Consider the following 23606-nt stretch of genomic DNA (forward strand, 5'->3'; position numbering starts at 1 on the left):
ATATGCCATTTGACTTATGCCTTACATATACTATATTCTTTAAAAATATATTGAATTAGGTTGAGCTGACCTTGTTCATTTTCATTCTAATTGTAATATTCTGGATCTGAAACACTGGTCAAATTAAAATGCTTAATTGATTACCCACTATTAACATTAAAATACATACAGCATTATTTATTTATGTATTTATGTAATAATATAATAACTGTCTACAAGACAGATACTGAACGCAAAACTAGTTCATTAACAACTTAATCTTCCTCTGTTTTCTTTCTCCATAGCATCTCCCTACTTCCTCCTAGAGATAACCACTGTTTCGTTTTTGTGTTTATCATTTCTACTCTTTGCAAAAAATATGGTTCTGATGCACATATATTTCCTTATATATTTAAACATTGTTTTTAAATTTAAAAACAAAAGGAATTTCACTATATGTGGTATTCTAGGACTAAATAATATCGCTCTGGAATTAAAACTATTTAAACTTTACTTATGTGGGTAAACTTGAATTACATAAAAGTCTGACTAAATGTGTTTGTGTAAAAGGTAACCCAAAAGGAAGACAGGCATGTATTGCCAACGTAAATGTTTGCCTAGTCCACAGGCTGTCCTGGGCTGCCGACACTTGTTGGATTTTGTGATAACTATCAGCATCACGATCAGCAGCATCATTGAAGCTCATTTTTATGATTACCAACTCAATTCCAATCTCTGTGTTACGATGACTTACTTACATTTTTATTTGATTCTTCCACCTTATCAGGAAAGAATTATACTTATTACTGTTTTACAGGTAGAAAAAATATGGCTTGATGGCCATAAAGAAGTTTCTCAAAGCCATACAGGTAGCAAATTGAGGATCCAGAATTCAAACCTAGGCAGTCTGAACAGGAGCTGGTTTTCAAGGGTAGATAAACACGCAGCAGACTACAGAACCCACTTTGAAGAAGCGCCCCTCGGTTCTTACCCATGAATGAGGTCAACTTGCTCTAGAAACTACCCAAGTACATGCCCATCTGTCAGTTGAATCAGAAGAGGCATCAGAGCAAAGAAAGCTCTAGACTGAGAGTCCCAAATCACCAGTTAGCCTGAAGATTTGACCTTTGAAACACAGTTCCCTTGTTCCTAAAGTAGCTTTGAAGATATCTGTACTTCCCATGTTTAGTGGGCAGTTATTGGAATAAATTTATGTAATGTCTGTGAAGGCTTGTTATGAAAAATAATGCTCTCTACAGATGTTAGATGTAAAGAGGATTGGGACATAAATTACATTGAGAGAACTGAGCTCTTTCTTTAAGATAAAAGAAGATATTTTGTGACTTTCTCATATACCTTCTTTTCTATTCTTTCTACTTTTCAATCACTTGCCTTATAATTTCTTGCCTTTTATTCTTACCAACCAATACATAAGTTTTTGGTTTTTGTTCATTTGTTTTTGTGCAGGAGGGTGGTGTTCTGAGAATATTAACGAAGGGAAGAATGCAGGCCTTCGTGAGATCATTGATTCAGATCACAAGGTCAGCTGAATGTGTACAAAGTCATGCCCCAGTCAGCATCTTTGGTGATTTTAGCAAAAAGTAGACACCTGAAATTCAGCGTGCATTTTTAGACCCTCAAATGCCTACAGAGGTTTCCAGCTGTCATCAAATCATATCATGTGGCGGCTGGAATTTCAAGTGCTTTTCTGGAACCTCCTACCTTGAAGACCCTGAGCAGCCTTCTCTTGGCAGCGCATCAGTGTGATTTGTATATGCTGTTCTCCTGGTACCCGGGGAGTGAAGGATGAAATATTCATGCTGGTGACCATTCATTTTCTCTTCACTAAGAGCCTGTGCTATCATCCTCCTGAAGAGGATTCGTGAAATTTGCCTGCTGCTAAATATGCCTGCGTTTTTGTGGGGGAAAAAATGAAGAGTTTATAAAATCAGTTTTCCAGTGTGAATCAGGTCCTTTGAGTGGACCCTGGGTAAAGTTATGAGAGCCTCTCCTGTGACCCTCCTTTGTTGTTTCTGCCCCCCCCCCCCAGCTGAGCACGTGGTTGACTTTCTGCTCTAGAGCTTCACTGTGGTTGGAGATGTCTTTTGTCTATCAGGTTAATGTTTGCCAACTCAAGTGCAATGCAGATGTTTTATAGCTCACTTTGTAACTTCCTAACGTATACCAGAGCTCCGCAAGACTGGCACCATTTTGGCTGTCATTGAGGGATAGCCGTTTAGAGCTTATGGATTAGCCTGAAGGTGGCTCTCATTTAAAATGACAAGACCAAGGTCACAAAAATCAACAGTCAGTTTTAAGTAAGTGAATTTGTCACTCCAATTGAAAACAACCTCTTTTGTCTTCAGGGCTGTTAATCCACGTTCAGCTGGATTAATCCCTCTTCTGCTGTCTGCAAGTTCATTGTGGCTGAAGGCCATTGCTCTTGAAATTTCATCTGCCACCTCAGACAAGCATTCAAGGAAAGCATAGCTAGACCTGTGCTTTGTGTTGGCTGTGGAGGCCTCTTATCAGTTTGGGTTTCTGAGATAAGGATCCAGATGCACGTGGTTTATTTGGGAGATGATCCCAGACAACGAGGTTGAGTGCAGGATGAGAGAAAGATAAACAAGCCACAGCAACCATAATAAATAACAGGTGTGCTACTGACACCTGGTTATCACTGTGGGGCTTGGGCTCTTAACCCTACAGCAGACCCTCGGCAGAAGCTACCTCCAAAGAACAAGTTGCTGGGTCAAGCATCCACTGAATCCTCTCCCCCACTGTTTAATGGTGGCTCCCAAGTGTGTAAACCTCCTGACCCTTCTGGCTTCCCCTGCATATGGGCTGATGTGGTTTCTGGACTTTTGAGGAAGCTCTGAGACAGAAAAATAGAGAGAAGCTGAAGAACATAGTTAATGTGGGTCTCAGTCATGTACATGGAACCTTCTAGTACAGCTGCTCAGAAATAAGAGGTGAGCTGAGTAGATGTGATGGTGGGCCCCAAAGTATCTGCCATAGTCCCAGAGATTTATCAATTGCCCAAACAGAGAAGGACAGTGAGGGCAGAGGGGGAAATAAGTAGTAAAAGAAGAAGTAGATCCTCTCCAGGAAGGTAGAAGCAGGAGGACCAGTGACAGAGTGGCATCTGCTGGAGAAGCAAGGCTCAGTCCCGATCATTTGTAATATCATGCATACCTACTCCTTACACATCTCCTTTCCCTCCTCTGTGCCTTTGCCAGGTTGTTCTCTTAGCTTGGAAACTCCTCCTGCCAATCATTCTTTTAGACACACCCTATCTGACCTTTAAAACAATGTCCTAGGTCCTTTCTTGATGTTTCTTCAAATGGCACACTATGTAACTAGAATGAATTTCCCCACTTTCACATTCTCACACACTGTATTCATTCTATATTTTTATCCATTATTTTATTCACCCACTCAACAACTATTTATTGAAGACCTATTACATACTATGCACAATGCATAAACTTTCTTGTGTCTTATACTAAACCTTTTGACCCAAGCCGTCTATGACAGTAGTTCCCAAACTGTGGTTCCTAGATGAGCAGCATTGGCAATCACTGGAAGTTTGTTAAAAATGCCACTTCTGGGTCTTATCCCAGACCAACCAATGAGAAACTCTGGAGATAGAGCCCAGCATTCTGTGTTTTAACAAACCTTTCTTGTGATTTTGAGCCACACAATACTTTAAGAATCCAAATATCCCTAGTGCCTGACCATAGTAATCAATCAATATGTTTTTGGTGAATTGGATTAGAGTTTATATATTGGTAGAGGAGTCCTGGTCTAAACACTATGAATCTTAAGAGTAATAAATTATTTTAAGTGTAAAAGCTCAAATGAAAAAGGACTCTTATGTGTCCCCAAAGAATGTGACATTCCCTCATGGACAGTTGGCAACTTCAGCTTTTCTCAGTTATTAAGCTGCAGTAGCATATAAACAGAGCACAGCAGTGCTGGTCCAAACAAGATTAAACTGATTCTCCACCCCTCCCCCCACCCAGAGGTCTGTATATAACGTGAATGACAAGGACTCCATGGGTCAGTGCTGTCATTGAGCTCTTTGGACCCTGCCAGTCATTAGGAGGGAATATCCATTTCATACAGGGACAAGAGCAGGCACTCTGGAGGGGGAGAAGCCCTAGGGGTGCTACTTAAATATCAAGCCTAAGTCATTCTCTGGTTGGGGGTCCAGCCCTCTGGGTAACTGTATCAGAACAAGTGGGTGATGATGCCAAGGCTTGTCAAAGTGCCTGGTAAAGCCCAGGTCTGTACATGGGCTCCTTAAAACTAAGGGTTGGCCCGATGGGATTGCTTTTGTTTGTGCCTCTTCTTGCCCCTCTGGCTTCACTATCCCCTTGTGTCTAAGACTGAGAAAACACACATCCTTTCACACCCTTATAGTGTTTCATAGATGCCATAAGCATTTTGCAAAGTGTTTCATTGATGCTTTAAAAAGGACTCACTGGAGATATTTCAAGTAACCTTTGTAGCTTAATGGGGCAAAGTTCGGGGAAGAAAGGTAGATACAGCCAGGGAGGTATTTTTGCTGCAATAGACTCTGTCTCAGGTTCTGCATTTGCAGCTACACTGGAGACATAATGATGCATTTTGGAAAATACACGCTAGCACAGCAGGTGGAATGTCCTGTGGCTAAGAATGTCACTTTAGGTCATGATTCTTGGCATCTGCCCTCAGAATGGAATCACAGCAATCTGTAATCATTGGCAGAGACCATTTTCCATCCTCTGACTTCTAAGTGGGTTTTCCATCAAGTGGCAGAAGCAGTTTCCCAATATATGCAGGTGGTTCAACCTCCCATTTTCAAAGAAATGGCTGGTGGAGGCAGGGGAGCGAATAGATAAAATCATTAAGAGGTGAGACAAATTTTGCCTGCCATGCTACATAAAAACACTTAAGCATCTTCCTTAAATACGAACCTCTGGACTTCCTTGCCTGGTCAATTTAATGGGTTTGTGTTCTGTGTATTCAGATTTGTGATTTTCATGATAAGATAAATTAATCTTTACTAATAGACATACGCAGAGCACTTTCAAGTCAGTTTGAAAAGAATCAAGTCCTGCTAAGCCAATGGTTTTCAATCTTTGGTGTGCAAAAGAAAGATTAACTTCAGTGTGCAGAGGAAATTTTAACATGTGAAAGCATATTAAAACAAGTGACCAGACTCTATTTCAGTCTAGTGGAATTGAATTTCGATAGGAGGTGGTGGTGGACCTGGATTGGAGAGACGCATAAAGGCCTGGCAGCCTCCACTTTAATCCACATGATCCTCGTGCAATCTGTGTATCAGATTATGGGAAACACTCAATTAAGCAGTCATCATTTCAATAGTGGTCTTCTGTGTCCAAGAGGAAGACTACTCCTTAGCCTATGCAAGCACTGTGCCAGACAGTAGAAGCATATAATGAGGTCCAGTCACACTTTTATCTGAAAATATTTAGTTATGTAGACAAAATGGAAAATTACCTGGTTATTACTCTTGCTCTGACATTTACTTGTTGGGTATCCTTGGACAACTTGCTTAATCATTTTGAGACTCAATTTCTGCATCTGGAGGTACAGAAATTCAAGTGGGATGAGATAATTCAAGCAAAATTATGCTGCATTTTTTTGCTTGGGAGCTATTATTTTTGAATAAATGTAGACTAGAGATGAGTGAGAGTGTTTAAGAGTCATACAGGTGTGTGTGGCTGATAAAGAATCACCTCTTAGGGTTAACAGAAGGCAACTGACCGATTGAAGTGAGTTGCAAAGCTCCACAAACAGACTGAGTTTAGTTCCTGCAGTGGAATCTTAACAGAAATAAAGTAAGACTTTACTCATTCACTTGTCTGACCCACTGAAGCTTGGCAGGGGTTAGCTGGGGGGTTTTGTTCACGTTGTTTAAGTATTAAAACCAGCCATATGCTGAGAGAAAATAAAAGAAAAAATCATTCTGCCTGGACACCAAGGTTTATCATGTAAACCATCTCCTTTCCACCACTTTAAAGATTTTTGTCTCTCTCTTTATGTAGCATCAGTCTGGCAAAACCTGACCCCAAGAGGAATCTTTCAGTATTTTGTCTGAACCTGCCCCTGAGCAACCAAGTGCTGCTGGAAGAAGCCACAGAACAAGGCAGACTGGTGTCACTGACAATTAAGAATCATCCACATCAGATGTGCTCTCTGCACTGCCTGGCATTTTTCTAACCAACTCAGTCCACGTGTTTCAATAAATTCAACCTGTTCTCAGATGTTCACCTCTACCTACCATTCTGTAGGAAGTTAAGTGAAATTTGAAGCCATTTTACAGGTTCACTTGCCTTCTGGATTTCACAGCTGCAAGCCTGCCTACATCTGTGCTCGTTCTGTCCTAATTCTCACCTGCTACCTTACAGAAGGGAGGCCTAGTCCTGTCTATATCCAACCTCTCTACATGGGCTTTGCATGACTTCCTCTTTCCTTTCCCAGGAGCCAGATACCACTGATGATTCTTTTTGTCTTTTGTATTGTATATCACTTGTCAGGTCTAGTCATCTTCCAGAATTCTTTGGCTGAATACATCAGAAAACCTTTTGATATCTTCCTCTCCCTCTCTGACCTTTCTTACCCAACACAACCAATCTTCCTCCATGCACTGCAGATGTTTATGTCCAGAGTCTCATATACATCAATGTCTCTTCATGTCCATGACCACTATCCTAGAGAGAGCTACCACCACCTCTCTCTTAGGTTGCAGCAATGGTCTACAATCCAGGCTTCTTGCATTAACTCTGGGCTCTCTCTTTCAAAGCTTTACTATTCCTCAAAGCCTTCCCATTTTCACCATTAGTCTGAAAATAAAGACAGAAATCTTTAGCATGACCTATGAACCCTTGCATGCTTTCTACCACATAACCTTTGTATAGTCAGACGTGTCGTTGTCTTGCCTGGATAACTCCTACTCATCCAATGGAGGTCTGCTCACGTCACTTTTTCAGGGAGGTGCTTCCTGCTCCTCTTTTGATCTTGATCAGACCCCTTTATTACACACTCTGATGGACCTGCATTCCATTGGTTTCCTTGCATTTTTCTTAGTTTATATATCCTTTAATATGATTGCTTAAATAATATCAGTCTTCCCTATTAAGCAGTAATCCCCATGAAAACAGGGACTGTGTCTATTTATTTTTGCCATTGTTTCTCCAGTGCCAGGCACATATAGTGGATGAATGTTTGCCTGAAGCCCACTTGCACATTAGGGCACAGCCCTATCTCATTTTGAATTCTGGTCTCTGTGTCACTGATAGTCCTGTGGCTAAGAATACAGTGGACGGACATATCTCCTGACTCACTGTCATTTCTCTGTTGCATGGAAATTTCGGGGGATTTATTAAGAAAATTACGTGGCAAAATGAATGGCATTACTTAAAGAGGAAAAAAAAGAAAGAATGGTAAAAATAGTCACTCTTTAAAAATTCAGAGTGTCCAGTCCCTGACATTGGGGAGGACTATTCAGAGAAAAGTATGCTTTGGTGTAATCAGTAGAGACCCAAATGTGGTTTCACATTCCACAAGACACGCAATGGGCAGTAACCTGTGTTTTTAATTTCGCTTTGCTTTTTGTTTTGAAGGAACCTAGCATTCTAACTAGAGTAGATTTTTACACTTTTTTTTTTTTTGACCCTGTGGCAGGGAATATAAAATTAGTTCATATTCACTGAGCACCTACTATTTTTAAGACACTGTGCTGGCTAAGTTCTTTTGATGAAAAATAGCCCCTGGTTATGCTTTAGAGAGCTATTTTGGCAAGCGCAAAGGTCACCCCCCCCAACACCACACACACATTTACGTAAGTGAGAGAACTGAAGCTCCGAGGGCTTAAATAACTTCCCCCAAGATCATCTAGTCAGTAAAGTGGACCTGGGTTTATGCCCAGGTTTATGCTTTTCTTCTTCTAAGGGATTTGGGACATTTTAAATGCTGAAAATTTAGGAGGTTTCTTAGAAAGAGGGCAGAAAACCAATATATCATAAGGATTTGATAAACACAAGCATTGACATACACACACATTCACGTACACATTTACTCAGAGCTTGGGAGGTGGACTATTATTCTTTTTACATAGAGAGCCTATGTAACTATGTGAACTCTGCTTGTATTAAATAGCTGCTTTGAAATATGTCCGTTTCTAGAGCCCACGCTCGGCTCATCGTACCCTTTGGTTCTTCCTCATAGTCCAAGAAAATGGAGAAGAGGATGAGTGCTCATTCAATTATACTTGGAGAAAAATATGCGATTAAACTTCAGCACCTGCCCTCCTGTGTATCACTGCCATGTTGCCAGGAGGCAGGCAATGAGATATTAGTATAAAGAAAAGCTCACTGCCACATCAAAGTTTGACCTCGGCAGCCAATGCTATAGACTCCTTCAAAAAGACTGCAAAGATAGTGACTTATCAAGGATGACCCCTTGTTTCTAGAATCAAGTAATTTGTTCTGGACCTAGTCTTTTCAAGCTGCGAAGTTTAGGAAATAGAAGCAACACTGAAATGATAAGCTTGAGAAGCTCTTTGTAAATTGTGCAGCCTGATTTAAATTTAAAACATTTATTTATCATGATTGCTCACCAGGCTGCCACTTTGTCTGAGTTCCATTACTTAGGATGCTACTGATTGGTCTCTTAACAGGATCAGTACTAAAATGTAAATTATTCGAGCTTAAAGGGAGTTTTAAATGTTGTCATAGAAAATCAGGCTGGAAGGGATGATGGCAATTATAGAGTTCAGAGGCTTAATTTTATGAAAGCTGAAAATTAAAGCCCAGCAAAATGCAGTTTCTTTCCAGAGTTTATTCCCTGATATAAATTATCTTCTCTTTCTAGCTGAGAGGGGATTCCACTGTGAGGCTTGTCAGTGGTATTCTCTGTCAAACAAATGGGCGAAAATCAAATAGATCACACCAGACATGTCCGTCTGTATTCTTGGACCTTGCCTTTTGGAATTTGACATTTAGCCACAAATACACCTAGGTCTAGCTTAATTGCCTTTGTTTCCAGCTTCATATCATCTCTAGAGACTTGAGACTCGTAATAGCATACCACGAAGCTGAAATCTGGTTGAATTATTTACTTTCTACAAAATGGTTGTTTCTAGTTTCCAGTAGAAATAGGCTTATTCCTTTATTTGAGATCATTTGGAAGCCAAGTGTTGGAAACTCTGTATTATGTGATATGATACCTTTGTATAAAAATGAGGTATGAAAAATTACCTAAATATCAAAAGTGATGAAAATGGGCCCTTGGTTTAAAGGTAGCTTATTTCAGTAACCGTGTGTCCGCACATTTAGTCGAAGCTAAGATGGCGGAACCTCATTTTGGACCCTAATTACTTACTTTTGCCTAGGCTTATTTTGCTATAATTTATGAGAGACAAAGTGACATAAACTTTTCCTATAACATTGAATTGTGTCAACGAAAGTGCCTCTTTCCCCAGATTAATTAGCCAAGCTCTTTAGGAAAATAAGAAATAGTTCTGTACAATTTAGTTCAAAATACTCAGTGAAAATGAAATGACTAGTTTAATACTTCAAGTACTAATGAGAATTTTCTGCAGGCTTTGGTAATGTCTTTAAGTGATTTTTCCCACTAGTCATACACAGAGTAAAACAATGCAGATTTAAGTGAGAAAAAGAAACTTCTTGAAAGTTTGTAAGTTAAGTGTAAATGCCTTTAGAAAACCCATCAAAGGGCCCTGACTGGGTGGCTCAGTTGGTTGGAGCATCAGTCCCTACACCAAAATGTTGTGGGTGCAATTCCTGGGTAGGGCACATACTTAGGATGTGGGTTCAGTCCCCATCTGGGGCATGTAGGAAAGGAAACCCATAGATGTTTCTCACACACAGATGTCTCTCTTTCTCTCTCTGTCTTCCTTCCTCTCTCTCTAAAATAAATAAATACATCCTTGGGTGAGGATTTCAGAAAAAAAAAAGAAAGGAGAAAGTCAGAAGGAGAAAGGTTCTTCCTTTCCATCTGGCCACAGCCATCAGGTAAGCCAAGACAGGTAACTTACAAGGACATCCAGGAGCTGCGGAGGAAGAAGCGTTTCCTTCTCAGGGTGCACTGCTGGCAGTGCCACCAGCTCTCTGGGTTCCACAGGGCCCCCCACCCCATCGGGCCTGATAAAGCATGCAGGCTGGGATACAAGACCAAGGAAGTCAAGGTTATATTACATGATTAGTGTGCACAGTGGTGGTGGCCACAAATGCCCTGTTCCTAAGGGCGTGACCTATGACAAGCCTGCCCATTAGGGTGTTAATCAGCTAAAGCCTTCAGTCTGTTGCCCAGGAGTGAGCTTGATGCCCTGTGGGACTCAGAGAGTCCTAAATTCTTACTGGGTTGGTGAAGATTCCACATACAAATTCTTTGAGGTTATCCTCATTGATCCATTCCATAACGCTATCAGAAGGAATCCTCAAACCGGTCCACAAGCACAGGGAGATACCAGGGCTCACATTTGCAGCCTGCAAGAGCCACGGCCTTGGGAAGGGCCACAAGTTCCACCACACCATTGGTGGTTCTCATAGTGCAGCTTGTAGAAGGCTCAATGGCTATTGCTAATATAAGTAATATTTGTAAAATTCTTACCTAATAAACAATATAAGACATAAAAAATAAACCCATTGGGGAGATAAGAGGTGAGAGGTTAAATAATAACTTTGAAAAAAATTGAGACATTTTTCAAAAAAAGAAAAAGAAGAAGAAGAAGAAAAGAAAGAATTACTACTAGATATTTTGGCATCTTCAATAGGCAAGCAGTGTTCTTTAAGTTTCTCAAAAGCACTCTTCCTATGCTTCTGGAAGGACATAGTTTTACATATAAAATCCAACAACAGCTGATATATTTATCAGGGAATTTCAGATTTAAAAAAAATTCCCTTCTCCCCAAAACCCTAACAAGATAAGCAGAAATGAACAAAAATTGAAATCCCGCAAAATTGTATTTTAGGGCTATTGATATTTACTGGTACTTTCCTTCTGTTGTCATGGGAGACAAATAACTTTCTCATTTACAGAATCTTAGGGAATTGTGTTGACTTCCTAATGCTTCCACAACACCAGGTCTATAAATGATGCCAAGCCTCAAGCTCCTTTTTAAGAAGCAAGCTTCCTCTAAGTTTTATAGCTCTCATCTTATTATATATTCCTCTATCTCTTTCAGATTCCACAACCCCGTTACCATACACCCCACAATCCTTAAAAACAAAAGCAACAGTGAAGACTTTAATTTTGTTTTGTTTTGTTTTTTGAGGGGAATATGATTCTTAACTTGAATATTCTGAGGTCATGATTTCTCAGCATCCAGACTACTGAGTATTCTAAAACATAATACTTTAAAGATCCCTAATTAACTAAATTTAATATAACAAGTAATGGAATCACATAATCCAATGAGGGGATTATAAGAAAGGGTGTGAAGTGAATAATGACACAGAAATATTCCAAGACAATTTCCTAAGGACAATAGAGATTCACCATATAAATTCCAGACCATTTAGCAAGGCAGGTTTCTGCTTGAGATCTAGAGAATGAGGTAGAGGAATAAATTTGAAAATATTTGCTTTTTAGTCCCATTATCTGCTTCTATATAGTTTACACTAAATCTAAGATATTAATATCTAATTGTTATGAAAAATGTTGATTACATTACTTTAGGCATTACTTTTATTCTAGACTAACATATCCTAGGGTGTCTCTCTCTCTCCCTCATTCTCTCTTTGTGAGGAATTAGAAAGATTGGGGGATGACAATATTTCAGCCTTTTTCATTATCCTAAGCATTGCTTGCTTTTGTAAGTGGCTCCATGTTTAAAGCCACATAAAGAGTTTCAATGACTTATCCTATGATCAGACTCCAAGTACACATCTTGTTCAAGTTCCCAGAGTTGCCTGGATTTCGACTTCTCTGTCTCAGAGGCTTGGCCACGGGAGGCCATGACCAATGGGTATGAGATCAGTTACTGCATTTCTATAAATGATTCTCAGCCTACTCTGTACCCAGCACAGGTCCCAAATATAAGAAAAAAAGAAAATTACAATGATTAAGGAATGTTTGGAAGCTGATTTGCTAGTCACTGATGTACACAAAAATGAATCGAGTGCCACATAACCCAAAAGCTACTTCCAAAGCGCAGGAAAGATGAGAAAAGCTATGGGATCCACACCTATTCTATGAGCAGAATAATTATTTCATCATCCTTCAGCTGCATTTCTCTTGAGATCATCAACTAAAGCCTTAATGAGAGAATGAAAAATTATGTTCGGAGCACATGATAACATGGCTTTCAGCAAACACACATATACATAAAACAAGATTCTCATTCTGATCATGTGGTGATAGAAGCGTGTGATTTGTCTGCTTGAGTTTATAATACACAGATTCATTTGGATCCCTTGATTCCTCTATCCATGTAGTCAGTGTTTATTGGAGCCTATTATAAACTCAACACAAAGCTAAGCATGGGGGAAAATTATGAGTAAAGACCCCACCTTCAAAATGTTTTTTTAAATAAATATTACACTAGAAAAGTAATTACAATTGTAGTTAATTAATTACCTCTCCTTTTCAAGGCACTGTGTTTATGGCTTTGCATGTGACCTTGTTTAATTCTCACTGCAACTTTTATGTGCCTATTATATTATCCCCACTTTTGTATAAGAAACGGAGATTCAGAAGGTTAAACAACTTGCCCCAAACCAGTTTTTGTGCTTCAGATTTCTTTGGTCCCAAATCTTAGGCTCTTTACACTATTTCAAGCTCTTTCTCTCAATTTATTCTATAGTAGAGGAGATGAGATGAGACATATGACCTCATGTAAGCAGGCTTTGCAAGCCAATGAGTACAGATGTGGTTCTACTAACATTAACATCTACATCTTGATGGTTCTAAGCCCCATGTGTTTGGCTACAAGTCTTTTACATTTGTAGGAATCACCAGGGACAATACTTTTATTTGTTGACAAACCAGCTCTCCTTTTTGGGACTAGCTGAAAAGAGTCTAGTGCTCCATGCCCCTATAGTTCCTCTGCTCAGAAAGCAGAATCCTTTTTCAACAGTCTTAGCCATTAATCCCCTGTAGGTGCTGGGGAACTGGAAGTCTCTCTCATTTCATATTGTTAAAATTACAATGCTGGACCTTTGATTAATGATGTGCACACACAGGTATTGGGGGAATGTACTCACATCCCCAACTTACTCTGAAATATGTCAAAAGTAAGATGTATTAATGCATGGATAGATGAATCAATACGGATAAAATCAAGTATAGTAAAATATTAATTGCATACTCAAAGAAGTTGGTATATGGTGTTAAATACAAAATTCCTTCAGCTTTTATTTATATTTGAAAATTTTAAAAATAAAATATGGGAGAGAATGCAATATTTTCACTGCATTTCAAAGCTTGATAGTCAAGTGGATAGTCAAATTGTGTGATGAAAAGGACAACATTACTTTTCAATTTGTGGCATATTCACTTTAGGATAAAGAGGTGCTTCACTGCAAATTTCCTTTTCCCAGATGCAGCTATTCTCACTCAGAAAATGCACTTGCCACCATGACTGGGGTGAGGTTAGAGAACAGGTATCTCTCTACCATGAGTTTACATTCCTCTCGGATTCTGGGTGTCTGTTCATGAGTCTTTCTCATTGTACGAGATATTTCAGAACAATTCTTGTCATAGAGTTTCATTGTCCCTTTCTATAATCTGCCTTCCATTGTGACCACCTCAGGCTAGCAGATGTTTGAATGTGTCTGAAACCTATCAGTGAGCAAAGTTCAAGTCTTCTTATAGTTGGCTCAGACACCTTGTAAGTCAGTGAAGGCAGATGATTAATTAGGGAAGGCATGTTGCTAATGAGCACTTTTTGGAAAATCTGAGTTCCAGGTCTTTCCCAGACAAAATAACCTGTTATGACAACAGAAAAATTGGCACCCTGACTGGTGTGGCTCAGTTGGTTGGAATGTCATCCCATAATGGAAAGTTTGCAGATTTGATTCCTACTCACAGTACATACCTGGGTTGTGGGCCTGATCCCCAGTCCAAGTCCATACCGGAGGCAATCAATCGATGCTTCTCTTACATCAATGTTTTTCTCTCTCCCTTCCTCTCTCTCTAAAAAACCAATGAAAAAAATGTCCTTGGGTGAGGAGATAGAAAGAAAGAGAGAGAGAGAGAGAGAGAGAGAGAGAGAGAAAGAAAGAAGAGAAAAAGTGGGCAAATGACTTGAACAGGCAATTAGCAAAAGGTGATATTCAAATGGCCAGTAGACCTACAAAATGTGCTCCATTTCATTAGTCACTGGAGACATGAAAATTAAAACCACATGTAATGCCACTAGAAAGTCACAATAACATTTAAAAATTTGAAAAGTGAAAAGTCTTGGCAAGGATGTAGAACAAGTGAAACTCTCATAAACTGGTGGTGCGAATGTAAATTGGCACATCTAATTTGTTTGGGATGTTTGGTATCCAAACCTGGCATGGGGCAAGTTATGAAACCTGCTGGGTCTCTGTGTCTTATTTAGAAACAGAGACAATAATAGGTCCATGATAGACTTGCAGTAAGATAGCAGGTGGACAAAGCAAGAGGGAAGGTAGATCGCGAGGACCTAGGTATAGGTAGGACGTAGACGCTGTCATGGCAGCTATGAGTAGAAGCATATTTAACAAGATATTATTGTATGGCAACTTATGCCAATGTTATATTTTCTGGAAAATGTTAAAATTTCTGAGAAAAGTTAGCCTTAGTCATTTTTCAAAGTGTCTTAATAGTTTCTTTTTGGAAGGAAATAACCAATAACTGATTGTAAGGCACTTAGTAAATGCCAAGGGTTTTATGGTGAAATATTTTTCAAAATGTTTCATTTTATGTTTAAAGATGTTAAAGCATTTTCCAGTTAGAAAACCCAGAAAACATCCCATAATATGATGATAACTTTGCAGACTCTATTCTTCGCATTGAGTATAAAGGTCAGTTCCAGGGAGAATATTTTCTACAGAAGTTTCCGTGACAAATCCAATGTCACCCATTAGGTTTATATAATTATTCCTCCTTCAGGATATTCTACTTTATTTACTGTTTTGCTAACAAAATCAAGTAATAATGCACACATGATTAAAATTTTTCTATACTATTGATTTTATCTGCTGGTCCAGCTTCCTCTCCAGAGATAACAACTATGAAAAGTTTTGTATATATTCTTCTGGTCATTCACTTGTGTGCTTCCTCAATCATTTGTAAAAGGTAAATAATTGTACCTATAAAAACATAGTTTTTTGTATATGTGTTTTCTTAAAGAAAAGTAAATAGTATCATATCTTATCTATTATATGTATTATTCTTCAACTTAATTTGTTAACTTCACATGTCTTGGAAATCTTCCTATGTGAATCTATACAGAACTAGTCAATCTTTTTTAAACAGTGTTTTTAGTATTCCAGAGTATAGAAACACCATATTTTGTTTTAACCATGCTTCTCTCGGACATCACTTAGGTTGTTCCCATACGTTTTTGTTGCTGACATTGCTGTGGTAGTCTCATGCAATAGACCTTATGTAACTCTTTTTGGAGACTTGTGCAAGGGTTTCTCTGGTTAGATATTGAGGCAAACAGTGGCTTGGTTATAGAGGTTGCACCGTGTTAACCTAATAGCTAATGCTATACAGGCTCTTAAATAAAGAACAAAATGACAGTAACGAGTGGGGAGCGGAGAGGGAATAACAGAGGAAAGAAGGGTAAGGGTCATCATGTGTAAAGGACCCCTGGACAAAGCCAAAGGGGGGTAGGATTGAATGTGGGAAGTGAGGGTGGGTGGGACAGGGGAAGTGGTAGTGAGAAAATAGAGACAACTGTACTTGAACAATAAAAAAAAGAATGTTCTTTACTCTAACCAAACAACATCAATGAAAGTTCCAGTTTCCCCACGTGTTACCAATATTTAATGCCCTTCTTTTAAATTTTGTCATTTAAATGGTGAGACATAATATTCCAATGTTGTTCAAGTTTATAAGTCTGTAAATACTGCTGAGGCTGAGTATTTTGGCATATATCGTCTGATTTCTTATCTACCTTTGACCACATTATTGCTTTTGACTCTTCTCTCCCTTTGAGTGGACTCTTGAAGGTAGGCTAAGCCTAGGAGAACTTCCGAGCCAGCAATTCCAATCCTACGAACACCCCTTCACACCAGGAGACTAAGCTCTACTTTCTTCTGGTCCTGGCTGTCTTTGCCTCGATGTCAAAGGTAATACCTTGTCAATGTTATTTAGACTCCACCAAAAGTTTTAAAAAGTATAAATATAAAGATACTAGATTTGCATCTTTGTAAAGCTAAAATCACTTTTAAATATGAACGCAAATTGGCTGCTCGATGCTGAAAAATATCAGAATGTAAGTGTTCTTATAAAGAGCTGAAATTAAGATCAGTGGGGAAAATGTGTTCAAGTATTGCTGCTACAGTGACACATTGTTATGATTCTTTTATGTCAGAGCACCACTAGCATTGAACAATGGTGTTAACTTGAATACACTTTTTGGCTTGAATTTGCCAAATAATTGTCTCAATTATCTGCTTCACATTGGCCACGGGGTCTTGGGTAGGCCATTTGTTCCTATTTTCTGCCAGATCACGGCTTAGTGACCTCCACTGAAACCTCATCAATGGCGAAGCGTTGCTAAGACTCTCATAATAACCTCTCATTGTCATCATGGCCGGAGACATCGTTTTTTTTTGTTCGAAATAGTCTAACTATATTGTTAGGTAGAGAGAGTGCTACTTTAGAGCTGTTGTAATTACATGTTGCCACGGTGAAAATGGGCAGACAGAGGGAGTTTCTTCAGGGCCTTCACGCTTTCCAGGAAAATTCCTGGCAGATCTGACAATTGTCGATGACTGGCATCTTCCCCAGGGCCGAAAGAGAACCTATCACATTAGCAGTTAATGTGTTCTGATTGGAAGAGAGCTCAGTCCATTTTATTTGCAGTGTAAATCTCAGTAACACATCAGAAAATCTAACTACAGGCAGCAAAGTTAGTCATCCAGTGTGTGTGGGGCGTGGGGTGAAATTCTACCATAATATCTGGGAGAGAGAGATGGAAATTTTAGGACCTCCAAATCCCCTCATTTGATTTCCAGATTTGAAAAGTATTTGTGGAAAACCTACTCTTACATATGTTTTACTTAAGTTTCAACCGTTTGAGAACTACTCACGCATGCACCCACATGCGTGAATCTCAGAATCATTTCAGAATCATTATGTTGCATAAAGGAAGCCGCCAGAGCCAAAGGGCGCAAATGGAGTGATCCGTCTGTGTGAAGTTTGACAACAGGCAAAAATAATTATGGTGATGAAAGTCATATGTAAAGAAAGAAAGAATACCCTTCCAGTTATTTCTCAATTTACAGAAAGGAGAACTACGTGGGATAATATCGTAGAGTGCATTTTCAGCTCTGCCACTCACCAGCTGGAGAACTTAGGTAAATTTCAGTTCTTTCATCTCTAAAATGAAATCCCCACTCCAGCTCTGATTTCTGAATGTTATCTACAAAACTCTCCATCCATTCTAGCTAAGGGGTAGAACTGAGAGACCAGGGGCCAAGGTCACTTTGTGGGTGATGGACATTTTCTATCTATTAATTGGTGTGATGTGTACACGGATGTGTTTGCTAAAAGTCATCATGCTGTGCATTTAAAATCTGTACATTTACTGACTGTAAATATGAACAAATATAAAAGGAAAAACTTTATGAGTTACTGTGACGACCCATATTTACTCATGAGACAATGGGTACTCCAGAAATAAAGTGATGGTTTGCTTATGTTCACTGTAGGAGCTGGGAAACCTGTGTTATTCAATGGAAACTGCAAATTGTGTCATTTGAAAAGTGGGAAGGAAGATCCCCACAAGACTATTCATTATGAACCGAATGCCTTTGTACTTATATTAGAAGAAAGGAAAACAAAGATGTAAAACGTTTCCCATAATCTGCTCTGTTAATGTGAAATGTTTCCATTTCACAGAGCTACCTAGCAATGAGTTATGCTCTTCCCTGGGAAAAACAGAGAGAGGCTGTCCAGCAGGGGAGATCATAATGATGTAAGTGAATCAACAGTGTTCTGAGACAGCTGCTGTATAGAGAATGCTGAGAGATGTTTTTCTTCAGAGAGGTGAAAAATTCAGCATAGCAGCTTTCACCGTCCATGAAGTAGTTTCTCGGTAAACACTCCCAATACAACTCACCTAGCCTGCTATTAAAAACACAGATTCTGATTTAGTGGGTCTGAAGGAAGTCCATCAATTTGCAATTGTAATAAATTCCCAGGTGATGATGCTATTGTTGGTCCTTGGACCACACTTTGAGTGGCAAAGATGAGGTTATTAAAGCTTGAGTGGAATGTGCAATTTACCTAAAGTCGCAGACTCAGATAGCAAGCTGAAACCAGAACCCATGATTCTGAATTCCTATTTCCCACCTCCCACTGCCACATAAGAAACAAAATGAGAGGGTATATAAATAAATATAAATATGTGAGATCAGGGTAATAATTTGTTGTAGCTTTTACTTAAATTCAATGTTTAGAATTATCTGAATATGAGCAGTTCATTCCATTTTTATTGCTGTATTTCTACGTACGAAGCTTTAGGTTAATATTTTCCTAAATTCCAATCTAGAAGTTACTCTTCTAATCAAGGGTACATTTGTAATATAGGATGTTGTAGGATGAAATAGTGACCCACAGAAGTGTTTTATGACCACAACATGCAGGCGCGGGAGCGCACACACACACACACACACACACACACAAGTTGGTTGTTGATGTTGTACCCATCTTCCAAGATGGCCTTCAATAATCCTTGCCTCCTAATATTCCTGCTATTCTGTAATCCTTTTCCATACTAACTGGGACTTACCACATGAAGCCAAGGGTATGATAGGATGTGACTTACTGAAACAGATCATAGAAGACATTCTGGCATTTGCCTCGTTTTCTCTTGGATTGTTCACTCTGGCAGAAGCCAGCCACCATCTTGCGAGGATCCTCACACAGCCCGTGTACAGCCCCACTTGGGAAGAACTGTGGCCTCCTGCCAACAACCATGGGAGGGAGTGAATCATCTTGGAAGTGAATGATCTGGCTCTAGGATTTTGAAGCACTGGGTAACTAATGCAATGTTTGAAAACAGTGAGAAACTGTATTTGGCAGATAGAAGGCTTTTGATTTAGGAAGGTAGATTCTGTAGTATGTCCAAAAATATTATCTAAATATAATCACATCCTATTTGAAGTAACCCTGAGAGTTTTTTGATTTCATGATTACCAGGTCTCAATCCCAAAGAAATGGATTTTTCCGTGGAGAAAACAAGACAAAAAATACAAAATCATACATTGGTGCATTTCCATGGCTTTAAAGAATAAAACCAGTAAGTTATGTGACCTATTCTTAGTTATGTTCTATGCTCAGGTATGTCTTGATGAAGCATTAGGGATAGTGGCATAGGAAACAGACAGAGAAGGATAAAGATTAATTATTGTTAATAATTGATATGACCTCATAATAAAATGCTTTGGTATATAAAGGAAAAGAAAGCATAGAAGACACCTTTAAGAATTCATGCCTTTAGGCTTAAGAATAATGACACATGCCATTGAATGAAATAGGTCATTTGGGAAGATAAGGCAAGATTTAGAGATGGGGAAGAGGACAGACGGTTCTATTTTGAGATGTATTGAGTTTCCCTTAGCAAGAAGCTCTGGCAGAAAATACTGTCTTCTTGATTTTTAACTGTCCCTTTGTACTACATAACAGCAATATTTTTCTTATTCTCAAACCCCATCCCCGAAAAATAGCTATCACTAATGTATTTATTTTACTTTTGAAAAAACTCACCAAGCAACAGTTTTAGCAATATGTACAGTATTATAGAATTAGGGATTGTCTAAAGTCCTGCTTTCCCCCAGTTGGAGCTCTGGTTCTTCCAGCTGGAGCATATTTGATCGTTGAATAGTTTTCTTCTCCATCTTGGCTGTTGACCTAGTCCTCTGATGTCTAGAATAAGTCATTGTTTTGAAATTGCAAAGTGCTTGGCTACATGTTTCTGATAAGGTTTTAATAGAGTGTCTGTCACTTGGTTGGTACCTGGTAGGGTTTAGCTTTTAGCTGTGAATAGTTAGAAATCCAAAGCTTTAAATTTACCAAAGAGTTACAAGACCGAGAAGTGTCCATAGAGTCAAACTCATAGGAGATTTATTGGTGAAACTGAATACCAAAGTGTTAGTTGACCAATGGGTATAGAAAATTCTAATAACCGGAACATTCAAGTATCTTTTGCTATGTTCCACCTCTGGAAGTGAGTTTAGCAGTTAGAAGGTTGGCCTTGGTGAGTATAAAATTGGAAGATACTTTAGCTCTATAGAACAAATCGTATAGGTTGCAGTGGTGTTGGCAGGGTATTTCTGCTCTACTACAGAACATCATGTTTAGCAACTGGAATATTGATGCCTTTAATATGCATTGTGTTCCCTTGTATAGGCTACTCCAAACAGTAATTATACAACAAATATTTATTAAGATCACTTAGTGAATAAGAGGCATGTTTCTACTCTCAGGGAACTTACATTTTAGTGGACAACTGAAATCTTGTTAGTTTCTAGATCTCCTTTTATAGTTACCAACCTCTCCTGTTTTTGTATCACTTCCTTGAATGATTTTCAATATCACAGTTTGCCTTTCATGAACTGCATTTTTAGAGTGTTGTCCTGATGAAATTTTAGGAAGGAAATTAACATCATAGATGACATGTTTACAAGTAACACTTTTAGGCTATTTCTTAGGTAAAGATGACTTTTTTTTTGGCTTTTCTTCCCCTATTTTGTAATAATAGCTTTTAATTTTTTCTTTTTAATGTATAAACTGTTATTCAATTTCAACCAGAAAGGAATGTAAGTGGAAAAAATATGGCTAACCAAATAGCTAAATTACAATTACTCAGTAGAATTAGGTGTAAACAAACTATAGTAGTTACTTAACAAATCAACAGAATTTTTTTTATTGTAGTTCAAGTACATTTGTCTCCATTTTCACCCCACCATGCCCCCCCGCCCCACCCATTCCGGCCTCCCACGCTTGAACCCACCCCCTTTGGCTTTGTCCATGTGTTCTTCATACATGTTTCTTGATACCCCCCATTATCCCCTATTATCCCTCTCCCCCAACCCCTCTGGTTACTGTCAGATTGTTCTTTATTTCAATGTCTCTGGTTGTATTTTGCTTGCTTATTTGTTTTGTTGATTAGGTTCCACTTACAGGTGAGATCATATGGTACTCACCTGTAAGTAGAACCTAATCAACAAAACAAACAAATCAACAGAATTTTAGTTTGACAATAAACTTCAAATAATTTACTTCTAAGACATTTGAGGATAATAGGCTGACTTATTGATTTGTTGCCTTTAACAGACAATTATGCCAATCTAATTATGCAGAGGGTTAAAATGCCAATAACTTCAAACCTGAGGTTGTCTATATGGAACAGAATGATTAATGGTCTAAGAGAAGCAACCACCCATGCACCTTTAGTCAGAGAGCTGAAATACCATGTTGATAACGTGGAATCTTGAAATGCTCCTACCATTTTTTTTCTATATGAAAGTCATGTTAAAGTTGTGAAATGGTATTGTAGTTGGATCCAGGATATAGCAAACACTTGTGAGCCGGTCCTGTTTGCTTATAGTCTTCTGGATTACTAATCTTTTAGAAACAAGATTTCTGTTATGCAATATACTCGTCAGTGAAGTACTATGCCACAACTTTCTCCAAAAACTACAGTAATTTCTACAAGTTGGTATGAGGGTCATGAAGGGAAACATTGGAAATATATCAGAATCCTGGGAAGTCAAGACGAATCATCAGATATCCATATAAGCCCTTTCCCCCACCCTGCCAATGCAGGAATTACAAATGGAATATGGGAGCTTAGAGTTGGGACACTAGAAGTTGGTATTAAGACTTTTATGTACAAGTCTTGAGATAGGGAAGTCTGTATCGCCTGGGTACTATTTTCAAACATGAAACTGAAGCAAGTGGGTGAAGATGGTCAGTGTTACCATTCCTTACAATATTTTCTGGTTTAGTTCCAACCCTAAATGGCTGCCACACTCAGAATCAGACTTCTTTGCCCTGGAATGAAAGAACTGCCCTATATGGGTTGAGCTGGGGAAGGTCTTGGGTGGTATTGGAGCCTAGGGTTAGGAGAGCTTATCAGTAGCATCAGGCATTCTATTAACAATATTGAGGCTAGGCTGGCATCATCAGCTCTTAGTAACCATGGGTGTCACTGGTAGCAGAGGACCAGAGACTTGAGAAGGAGGCAGAGAGCAGCTTGATTAACTCCTGGGAATCAAGGGTGGGAGTAAATAAAGTTTTCTGGAGGAAGGTAGTACTATTTTTATTATTGTCTTTCTTTTTTGTTTTATGGGGATGGGGGGTAGGTAGGAGGATCTATTCTTCTGGAAGATCCTCTCAGTCATAGATATTACTGCACTGTTAATAAAAAATATATATGCTTTTCTGTAAAGCATTAAAAAAAATCCAAGGATGAGATGGCTGAGGTCTCAGCTCAAGTATCTCCAAATACATTGTTGTCCATTCCCTGACCTGTGCACATGTTACTTCCTGGTTGTTTTTGGGATCAATGCCATTCTCTGTCTGTGAGCTTCTGCGGTGCAAGCTTTTTTGTAGGGCCAGATTTCTTCAGAGCTAAATCCTGGGATCCACATGTTCCACTGCGCTCTAGGTGCAGCTGGACATCCTGCATCTCCAGGGTACTGGACTTGCGATGCCGAGCAAGCTGGCAGGCTGCTGTCACCACACTCTCAATGATGAAGACCTCAGCTATCTGCAGCAGCATCTCTTCCACTTCTTCATCCCACTGCTCATTAGGATCCACTTCTCTTACTAAGTCTTGTAATTTCTTCTTGGTAAATATACCTGACTGTTTATAGGGCTCAGATGCCCTCATGGCCCAGGAGTGCTTGGTATCTCTATCACTGTAGTGCTATTGGCTATGGAGCCTTGTGGAGGGGTACTGGCTGGGTCTGGTTTTATGGATAAGAAATTGGAGAGGTTGATTAGGGCTGAGTGGCCAAACGGGTTCATAATCTGCTGAGCTTTGGATGTCACCTCACACAGCTTATTGAGATCTTGTTTCTTTTTGGAGGTATGAAGATCAAGGCCAATCAAAGGTCTATCTGCCCCAGTATATGTGGAGAATGCCTCTGTTATGTTTCTATTAAGAGAAAAATAAAAATCACCTTCAATTGCATCGCTGCTGTTACATTTTTTAAATTAAAGCTATATCATGAACTTCTTTTCAGATCATTCTTCTTCCATAAATAATGTTTAGTGGCTGCTTAACATTTAGTTGAGGGTTTTCACTATAATTGATCATTAAAGTCATTGCTGAAATACTCTTTATTGGAAACTAGATCCTTGTTTTATTTTCTCGTGGATGAAAATTATGCCCCAAATACCTTCAACCACTGGCTTTAGCTGCCTTTACTTTCTTTCTC

At 39.0% G+C, this 23606-nt stretch overlaps 1 pseudogene; it reads right to left on the reverse strand.

The window, feature by feature from the left end:
* Nucleotides 1-22703: 22703 nt before the first annotated feature.
* On the reverse strand, nucleotides 22704-23271 carry LOC112309494 (transcription initiation factor TFIID subunit 12 pseudogene; annotated as a pseudogene).
* Nucleotides 23272-23606: the final 335 nt, after the last annotated feature.

The sequence above is a fragment of the Desmodus rotundus genome, chromosome 8, assembly GCF_022682495.2.
Source record: "Desmodus rotundus isolate HL8 chromosome 8, HLdesRot8A.1, whole genome shotgun sequence".
Classification (NCBI taxonomy): Eukaryota; Metazoa; Chordata; class Mammalia; order Chiroptera; family Phyllostomidae; genus Desmodus; species Desmodus rotundus.